A 10,868-nucleotide genomic window follows, 5' to 3' on the forward strand; every position below is an offset into this window, starting at 1 on the left:
CAGTGTTTACACCAGGCCAAGGACTTTTCGGCTTCTCGCTCTGTCCTGCCAGCGGGCAGGCTGGGGGTGCAGCAGGAGCTGGGAGGGGACAGACCCAGGACAGCTGACCCAAACTGGCCAAAGGGGTATTCCATACCATCTGGCGTCATGCTAAACAATATATAGGGGTGGCTGGCCGGGGTGGGGGGCCGGCTGCTCGGGGATAGGCTGGGCATCAGTCAGCGGGTGGTGAGCAATTGCATTGTGCATCACTTGTTTTCTTACACATTATTATTGTTAATACTATTATCATTATCACTATTATTATTATTATTGTTATTATTATATTCCTTATATTCCTTATATTATTATATTCCTGTCTTAATAAACTGTCTTTATCTCAACTCACCGGCTTCACTTTCCCGTTTCTCTCCCCCATCCCAGAGAGGGAGGGGGGAGGGTGAGCGAACGGCTGTGTGGTGTTTAGCTGCCAGCCGGGTTAAACCACAACAGGCCCATACACATTACTTGAATGCTGTTGAGAGAAAATGAAACATTTCCATTTGACTGATTCATATGAGATTTGAAGAAGAGGCCTATTATTTGAGAACAATATCAGAAACTACATTACAATCCAATAAAATATGAAGACATATAAAGAAGTCAGTTCATCTGTATATTTACCAAAATAAAACTTATTTGCAACTTATATGTCTACCAGCTCTAGCAGACAAATAACTTTCAAGCTCCAGCTATGGCATTACAAGCTCAAAGTTAGTAATACATTTTATCTATTTAATGCAGTAGAGGAGGCTTTGTGTACCTCTCCATTTATTAATTGAAATGCACAGTGAGGCTACATGAATAATGAATATTAAGAAAAGACACCTGCTGCCAAGGGTTTAAGAAACCCAAACTCTAATACAAACAGGTTTAAAATGCATTTCTGAGCTTTTCCATTCTTCCCAACGTGACAACTTTGAGAAGGCTCCACTGAGCAAAATGGGTGCTGCTTCCTTTAAGGTTCACTATTTAATTTCTTCTGACATTTGGAAATTTTTTCACTCCATTCTGCTCTTTCTCCTCTTTGTTATTTGTTAGACTCACCTATTCCTTTCTTGTCTTTCATGTCAGAAAATAGATGAAATGATTTGTCTCATCACAGTAAAAGAATAGCTCATACTGTTTTTCTTTCAGTTCTGGTTCTCTATTACTTAACTGCAGCCCTGGCTGGTTCTTTGTATTACATTTTCCATCTTGGGAATTAATAAATTAAACAGAACAAAAATTAAATTAGACTTGGCATGCTTGCAATAGCTTGTGATTTAGGTACTTCCTCACATCAAATTGAGAGGGAATGTTTCAGTATCCTAGGGGAGAACAAATGGGGTGAATACCTTGAAAGAATTAAAATTTGTTAGGAAGATGGAAATAATAGGGAGCAACTTCGGAAAAAGATCTGAAGGACAGAAATTTTATTTTTTTCAAAATCTCTTTGAGAAAGAGGGAACCATTTGATCTACCCCAAGACCTCTTCTGAAACCTGGCACGCTGAGAAATATCAAACTATCACATACTTTCTGACAAGCTGATATCGCTTCTACCCGCAATTTTCATTTTTAACTCCAAGTAGGATAAAGAAAGCATCGGTTTTATTGGCAATATAATAAAAGTGAAATTGTGCCAGACTGTGACGGACTCTAGTTGATTTTGCTTGCTTTCAGTTTGCATGACACATTTCTTTAAGCACGACTGGGTCAGGGCAGTTCCCTGGAAAGACGTGGTGATTGTCCTGAGCAACATCTGATAAACCTGAGGGAGACTGAGCCACAGACTTCCATACAGGATGGCACAGACATGAGAGATGGTCACAGCGGGGGCAGGAAGCCTGCAAGGAGCACTCAAACCTCAGAGGTGACGGAAAGCCTTTCTGAAGGCTAGAAGGGATGAAGCAGTTTGCCACAACTCAGGAAGTCATCAAGTTTACTGAACTCAAACCTGGAACAAAGGACTTGCCTGCAAAGTTATGGAGATAACAATTCACAACCCCTTGCTTTCCTAACTGGTCATTTTGTGGTGTCTCTAATAAAGGAGTCATTCTTCCTATCTCATGAAACACTCAGGTTTCAAAGTCTTTCAGGAGAACACATTAAAAGGAAAACATCCCAGTACAACGGCCTCAAAACGTCTGACTGATTCAGCACTACCTCCTGGCGTGACAAGACATGGTTAGAACAGAACTGCATCACCAAGCCCGATTTGTTCTAACAAGAAAACAGCAGATCGTGCAATGACTTATTTTACTCGAAGCAAGCGTTGGGCCTATAAATTATAATGAGGAGACTGCACTGAATAATTTATAACAAATATTTATATCAAATGATTTGCTTTATTTTGCATTCCATTAACACATAGCCAACTTTCTCAAAAACTTCTGTAATATGCATCTGATCAAGATATTACTCTACTTCATGTTCATTTATTTCCTACTTGTTTATAGCCTTAATAAAAATTCCAATAGTGCTTCTTAGTATCAGCAAGTCATATCAAATGGTATTTTTACCTTGCTGATAGCTCATATATCTGCTGTTTCCATGGGCTAACCAGCAACCCCCTTGACATTCATGCAGGACAGCAGAACAGGTTGCCTGCGCACAGCCCAGGAGGCCCTAAGTCACAGTCTGGCACAGCAGCCTCAAGTGCTGGTATAGGTGATTTTTTAGAATATCAGGTCTGAGAGCAACATTTGAGACACATTACTTGTTTTGCAGCCTTTTTTGGGGAGGTAGCTGCCACCGAGAAGTGGTGGGTACCTGGAGGTAATAACGCCCTGTTGTGGCCAGGCAGTAACCCCAGCAACATTTAGCAGGGGTGGCTGGTCATGGCTATGATTCATCAACAGAAAGCACATCTCTTATCACAGCTTACGTGTTCATGCAACAGTACTGACATTCTCAAGGAGAAAGCATGCCCAGGCATGAAACTAAAGGAGAGGAGGCAGCACGTAGTGCACTTAACAGGAACAGTTTAGTTTGCCAAACCTGTTTTCACCTTGTCATAAATTGTAAGTTCTCATGCTAATCAAGTAAATTGGAGCCAACTCAGCATAACCCCCAAAATATTAAATATATAACTATCGATCCAACAGAAAAGTATGTCTTTGAGTTTTGACTGAAAATGAAGTCTAGTTAAATTGCTTGTGCCAGACAATACTTGCAGTCAAACTGAGTAGTATGTCACTGCTCTGCTCTCAGGAATAATAGCACAAATGTTTCAAACCCCAAATCTTAATCAGGTTAAAAAATATTCAAGTCTTTCCATGCTATATATTGAAGGAGTGTCACCTGCCTGCTGACAACATACAAACTGATGCACAGTATTCAGTGGAAAGGGCTGGAGAAAGGAAGAAAAAACAATGCTGGCCCAAATATTCAAAATTACATGTTGTTGAGATACAGCTTTTTTCTACCAATTAAAATGAAGGAACTATTCTATCACCTTCTCTTCATGAATTATTCCAGTTTCAAATGCCTTTTTCAATTATTCCTGAAAGCAGGACTGTAACCCTTCCATGAAGACACCTCTTCCTGCACTGACCTGTACTGTCTTATTTTTACAACTAACTGGAGGGAATACATGTGTTGAGATGGTCACACAAAGCTAGCCTACCGGCAGACATGATGGCACAGCAATCAAGCGGGATTTACTACTGCAATTCACTGTAACTGGGGCTATAATCACAGCCCTTCTTTTTCCAGCACAGCTAAGAAAACCATAAGGTGATTAGCTGTTATTTTTTCACTGTTTGCTTTGGGTTCCAAACACACGGGGAACTGTGCTGCTTCTCAGATCAGACACTCAATCCAAGCAGAGTCTCTTCTACGTGAATACAGCCACAAACAAAATTGAACCACAATATTTATTTGGCTTTGGGACTGGCCTGCTAGATAATGATCGAGATTTTTCATGGTAAATGTGACTAGTCAATGAGAAAAGTTAAATAAAGATATCTCCGTTAACGAGCAAAATTGGAATAATCCATTACAAAGCACACTCAGCTCTTCAGACCCTTCATTATGGAACCTAAGAGGTCATTTGATTAAAGCTGAACAGAAACATCTATACATCTTTCTTTAAAAGGCTCACTGAGTATAGTGCATTTAATAATGTTAGTTATGGTTGGCTTCTAGACCCAGATCTAGTAAGAGTTTTAGCACTGCGATTTCTAGCCCTCTGGGATGAGCCCATAACCCTGCGTTAGGTGCAAAGACAAACTATGCAACACACAAGAGAGCACAGACCCTTCAAACAGGAGTAAAAGCTTCAGGGATGAGAGCTTTCTCTTACCAGAAGAGTCACTTAATTTCGTATAGGAATAAATCTTAAATTTGCCCTTAGATATATTATCTAGAGCTGCATTGGGATGTTTCTGTCTGCGTGGCAATAGCTGCAATAGCCAAAGAGTAGTATCCATCTTTTGAAGAGCTGAACAGACTGGCACTTTTCTTTTAAAAGACTGCTATTAGTATTAAGGGTTGTCAAATAATAGTCTTTATCTAATTTATATAATTAGATCATTAGCCTGGAGACAACTCTACATGGGGAGATGTTAAGCAAGAAGGAAATGCAGCATGTTGAGTTGCAACTAAGTGGTGCTGTTAAAGTTTATAATTCTGCCCTCTGCTTTTCACCTAATCCTATTTTATATCCAGCCCCCAAGGGTATCAAGTAGCTGAGGAAAAAAAAAAAAAAAAAAACAGAAAAAATTAAAACCCCTTTTATTTATCCAACCCAGCCAACCCAGTCACAGACATTAGTAGCTGAAATCCCTTTGCAGTAACTGTCTAAACACTGAACTTAATTTTTTTCTTTGTTAATCAAAATGGTCATCTGAGAAATAGCAATCATCTTGAACACTCTCTAAAGACTACAGAGGAATTATCCTAAATTTAATGAGTGCTGGATAAGTCCACAGAGCATCTTCATTTTAATTTATGAAATTAGTATTTCATTTGCTGACCATTAGTACGTGGTTTTGTTTTGTTGTTCCCTTTCAAATCACTTTACATATCCAGAGTTAATTGATGTGTTCATTAAAACTGTATGTCCGTAAACTTCAAAGAAAAAGCCATACAATATCTTAAAAATATCCCGCTTTTTAAAAACATTACATGTAAAGGTATTTATTGAATTTCTGCAAGACTGAAAATCCATTGCCAAATGAACTTTGCAATTTCCACAACATAATTTAGTTCAAATACTTAGGCACTAATGCCCTTATAATTTTGCCAATTAATAACTACTGAAGAACTTTCTAGAAAAAAAGAAGAGTAACCTTTTCCACTTGGCTCAACATGTGATTCTCTGCAATCTCAACAGGAAGAAGATAAACAAGATCTACATTTTAAAGAATAAGGTTCTATGCTTTTTATTAATAATTGATGGATGCAGTTCTATCAAATTTCCTGTGAAATTTACTGAGCTGAACAGAGTAGTTGAAATACCTGTGAATCAATCTGAATCAATCTGATCTGAAGCTTCCTTTCTCATTTGGAAAACAGAGGATTATTTTATATATAGGTTTAATCTTTAAGGTCCATTCCAACCTAAGCCATTCTACGACTCCATGATAACGCGATTAGCTGTTTCTTCCCAAATTCTTCTCAAACTACCTTCTTTTTAATAAAGTGTGAGTGAAATGTTGGCCAAACTGGGTAAAACAAACAAACAAACAAACAAACAAAAACTGACAATTCAGGTGCCTGAATTTCACCTAACATTTTGATACATATTAGTGTTTTGTGATCAGAGAATTTCATTATCATTGCAAGTCATAGCTTCTTTAATAAATAAACAAACAAACAAAAAAAACCTACTGTAAAATAGGAAGGCATCACTATCTGCATTTTAACAAGGGGATGCAAATGCACAAACACTGAAGTGAATTATTTCTAACCTTCCTTCCCTCCTTTGACGTTCAAATGCCTCAAGGCCATTGGCATAACCTAGTCATCCCCTGGCATTTTCTTCAGATTGGCACTTCTGCCCATAATGATTGAGAGTCTCTCAAGCACCTTCTTTTCAAATACTGAAATTATATTATATTCACTCCCACAACAAGGATTCTGAAATCATTCATTTGCTTACCATTATTACATGGGTTTGTTGTTTTTGTTGTTTTCTAAATCACTTTGTATATTCAGAGTTAATGCTCCAGTACCTAATATACCATACAGCATCACTAGTGATCAGTACTTGTCTGCAATGAATACATGCATCTACTTCAAAAGCAACATACCAAACAGCGTGTTTCTAGATAGTGAAATAAACTACAGCCTTTGCAAATTCTGCAAGATATTAAGATAGAAGGAAAAGAAGGCTATGAGGCTATGACAACAGCTACAGTATCACTATCGCATACATGTGATAGCTGACACAATAAAGAGCTCAGTAACTCCAATCTAACCACAACCACAGAAGACAATGACAAGTTGTAAATCACTTGATTGGTTTTCCAAGCCAGCAACAGTGGGTTAGGGACAATGTATGGTCAACATACCTAGAAATGGCTAGCTAACTAGAAAAAATACCCGGGGTATTCTATCAAATCAAAGATATTAGCAAATACTCTCATGATTATTTAGAGAGATGTAAATACCAGTAATATACTTTGCGCAAAAACCTAAGTATTCGAAACTCCCAGTGTTCACTCCTGTGCATTGCATGTTGCACCCCCTGCGCTTTTTCCTGTTAAACGGTAGTGCTCTCTTGAGGTTAAAGTCTATCTCAAAAGTGGGAATTTCCCATTGACAAGTGGGAGCATGATGCTTTTGAAGAAAAAAAGATGGAATATGATTTATGAAGATTTAATACCATTTGAAGCAACTCACATCTATCTGACTTAAAGGAGAGCCTAAAGGAAATTTAGTAAAGAACAAACCTTAAGTCAATCTGACATTTGCTGTCCTGTGTGTGAAAAAGCATGCCTTGTAAATATTAGGCTTTATAGCTTTATGAGAACCCATAATCAAAATTAATATAAAAGTTTGTTTTGTTTTGCTTTTTTTGGCAACAACAAAATCCTGAACAGGTTGATCATTTTGGTTCATCAAAACAGACAACCCCTATCATTATTTCTAGAAAACAAACACAGGACGGAAAGCAGACATTTAGCTCTAGCTCCCAAAACATCAAATAGGGTGCAGCTGCTATCCCAGTGTCAGAACTTGTCTCAACATTAATCACACTGCTACTGATGAAAGATCTCACAGGATCTTGTTTTATTCTAAGTCCGTGAGGTCCAAGACTGTTGTCCTCTTGTCAGCTTTCAATAAGGACAGACCTAAACAACAGAAATAGAGGCTGAATACAAAACTATTCCCAACTCTTCACTATCTTCTGCTTTTGGTGCTTCAATACCTTGTACAGAGAAGGGCCAAACATGAGACTGTAGTTCAGATTTAGATTCTGAGTTCCTAACAAGTCTTTATCATTATAAATGTTGAAAGCTCTCCCAAGACTATCAAGGGCAACACTGTCGTATCTTCTGCAAAGGATAAAATCTTCTCTTTGAATCTGTGCCACTTAATTCGATTGATTGTTAACTTTTGTTCAAATTCTAGTTTAGATGAGCATTATCCTCAGATGACATTCTCAGAAATGCAAGGTTAGACATATCTGATAAATTAATTCCCTTTGGATGTTATGAACTCCCTTTTCTTGCAGGCCTCAGCTCTATTAATTACCAATGTTTTGCTTTATGAGCTGACATTTGAAGCTAAACTCCGTTATCTTTTTTCATGTGAATTGTGAGACCCCTGAACTTGTGCAGAGCTCACCAACTGTGTGCAGTACACATAAAGCAATTGCAAAAAGGAGAAAAAACACAACAGACATTCCAAATATTATCCTCTAAAAGAAAAAGAAGTCTGGGACAGAAAAGGAGCAATGGAGACTGAGTACTAGAAAAGGTGTTACAATTCATAAGCAAAATTAAGAAAGATGTTGAAAAATGCCCAAAATGTGACACAGTAATTCACAGCTCGCATATTGTTTGAACAGCATGACGACTTTTATATTAGAAAGCAGTCTATCATTGATACAAAAGTGAAGGAGAAGATAGGCACTGAGAAGACACCTTGTAAGTTAACCAAGACAAGTCATTAGTGATTTAGGAGAGGGCAATTTCTGTTTGGCTGAGGAGAGACTGCAGCATTAGCAGGTCCAGAGAGACCTGTTAGTTCATCCAGATAATAATGCTGTCTACAGATCCCACAAGGAAACCTTAGTTTTGTTCCTTGGATATTTATTTTTTCTATTTCCTGTTTGCTAATATGCTGACTTCTCTTGGGATTGACGGATTATGAGTTTGTTTGTTTTTTAAACAGATTAAATTCTTGATACAAAAGACATGAAAACATACTGTGCTGTAACTCCCCTAGTTTTCAGTGAGTATTAATACATTTCAAGCTTGTGATTAATTTGGTTACACATAAGACTTTAAAAAACACAATGTTTTTATTTACAGGCCATATTCTCCCATATTCTTATGGGCGCAAAACCACATTAAAACAGACATTTTTGAACACCTATTAAAAAAACAGTAGCTTTCATTAATCTAATGGAGGAAAAATATGCGTTTTTTAGTATGACCAAAAAAAAAAAAACTGAAAAATGAGGTGCATTTGCCCTCTTATTACATTAAAACTTTATCAGTTCCTTTGGGATGGCGTTTAACACTAGCACCTGTTTTGTCGTGCCACATAACCCGCCTGTGTCCCATCAGATACTTCCTCTAAGGGCAAGCAAAATACCGCGTGAATTCTGCGATTATTTCAAGGCTGCTGCCTTGTGTGAAATAGGAGACATACACAGCTCAGATTAACCTAGGGCTCCTATATCACTTTGAAAAGCATCAAGCTGTGTAATGTTGTACGTCAAACAGTAAAGAAGCCAAATACTAGTGAAATATTCTTCTTGCCAAGAGAATGAACTGCATTATTTTCTTTCTTAATAACAATTTTATGGAAGTTACCTTTAGCGTATTATCTTCAGGTCTTTGCTACCATCAGAGAAAAGAGAATCAACTACAACAGTTTTAGAAGTGATATTCCTTTAAAGTAAATTGATTTCTTAATACTTTTTCTGTCAGAACGGAAGTTATGATAACGTTATTAAAATACAGGCAAAATCTGTCCATATGGCATTTCTTATACGAGTATGACTGCATGCAAAGAATTCCTCTCCCACTACACAGATTAGTTTGTGATTTTAATGTCAATATTTTCAAATAAACCTTAAAAATAATCACTAGTGTGAATAGCAGAGAGGTTTGGTAAGCATTCTTTTCTTTTTCTCGCCCCCACATCCCCCACACAATGCCTATAGAAAGACAGAACAGACCCCATCCATCTAAGCAAATGGAAATACAGTCAATTCACAAGATTCAGCCTGTTTGTTCTCAACTTTCTGCATGTATCAGGTCAGATTGTAAACTCGTTATGGTGAAGAAACCTGCCATGCACATCTCACACATCAAAGAGTCATCAAGCTTTCAAACTAGGCACTTAGCTACCCAAAATAGCCATAGCACCATAGGGCTCCTCCTAGGCCCAGTTTACGTTGCTTCTGGAGTGGTGTCCCTGGCAAACCACCTTGGGGACTTTCAACCTGCTGCAGAGCTGTCTTCACGCTCTTTGGAGAAAAGCCAGCCCCACTGTGACCACATGCAGCTATTTCATAGCGGGTTCCTAAGATCAGGAGGTGTAAAGGCAAGCACACTGCAGCCATGAACGGCGGCTGTGATATGGGTGATGAACGGGTGGCCATGCCCTGCTAACCCACCTTCACCTGCTGCTGAAAATCTGTGGTGTAACTGAATCTCCTGTGTCACCTCAGGCATGCTTCTCACATTTGATAATGAAAATAGCCTATGTTGCTGTGAAATTCTCTTAAAACTCATCCTTGTTGCTTAAGCCATAGCAAGAGCTGGCTGCATAAGGACTGAGGGAGACACTGTACTTGGCTGGTTGGGAGGGGGCTGGCTGGAGAAATACTGTGCTTCAGCAGGCATTTTAAATATTTTTTTCTCCTTCAATGAAAAAAAATATATTTTTTCTTTTATTTTAGGGCTTACTTTCCAGCCATAGCAAAGTATTATGCTCAGTTTTCATTTCTTCAATATTAACCACTCTTGGTCATTAGTAGGAGATAAAACCTGCCTTCAATTATGCCGTACGCTTCGGTATTCTTTTTTACCACATTTACTTCCTTCTTACACAGCATAAAAGCGCTTTTCTTTCAGCTTTTCCTCACACCTCCACAGACCCTCCCCCCGCCCCCCCGGTTCCCGCCAAACCCCTCACAGCCGCCCGCCCTCCTGTCAGCCCCGGCGGCGGCCCCGGCCCGCTCCGCGTCCCGCAGGCTGGGGCTGGGGGCTCAGGAATGCCATTTCTGTTCTCTTGTAAACGAAAGCGGTTGTACGTGCGGCTGTGTCCCCAACCCCGGCTCGGGCCGGTGTTTGTCGCCGTCTTTGTGGACTCGGGTCACCTCACAGCCGCCCCGCGCTGGAGACTGCGGGGAAAACCCTCACAATAGTGTTGCTTCAGGGGAAGGGGGATTTCAGTATGAGAGGGGCGACACTTTGGTGGAGAAGGGTTTAAAAAGGAAGACGGGGAAAAAAAAAAAAAAAAGTTTAAAAAGGCGAAAGGAAAACGGCAGGAGGGGCTTCCTGTCAGCCAGAGCTGTTGCCCAGGCAGGGGCCGGCCATTTTGGAGCACTCCCAGCGTCTGGGAAGTGGCACACGTTTCTTCTTCAGCTCCTCTGCATTAGAATCGCTGTGAATTATGCCCTGTTAAGAGCTGTTCAGAAGTTTTGGAAACTGGATTTCC

At 39.2% G+C, this 10,868-nt stretch overlaps 1 protein-coding gene across 2 annotated transcripts in view; it reads right to left on the reverse strand.

Annotated features, from left to right (window-relative positions):
- Window positions 1-10,642, reverse strand: part of TENM1 (teneurin transmembrane protein 1) — an 848,278-nt gene extending 837,636 nt beyond the window's left edge. For both annotated transcript variants that reach the window (XM_048070576.2, XM_067005240.1), the window contains exon 1: window positions 10,462-10,642. The gene's annotated coding sequence lies outside the window, so the exon portion shown is untranslated. The remainder of the gene's footprint in view (window positions 1-10,461) is intronic.
- Between the last annotated feature and the right edge of the window lie 226 nt (window positions 10,643-10,868).

The sequence above is a fragment of the Anser cygnoides genome, chromosome 13, assembly GCF_040182565.1.
Source record: "Anser cygnoides isolate HZ-2024a breed goose chromosome 13, Taihu_goose_T2T_genome, whole genome shotgun sequence".
Taxonomy (NCBI): Eukaryota; Metazoa; Chordata; class Aves; order Anseriformes; family Anatidae; genus Anser; species Anser cygnoides.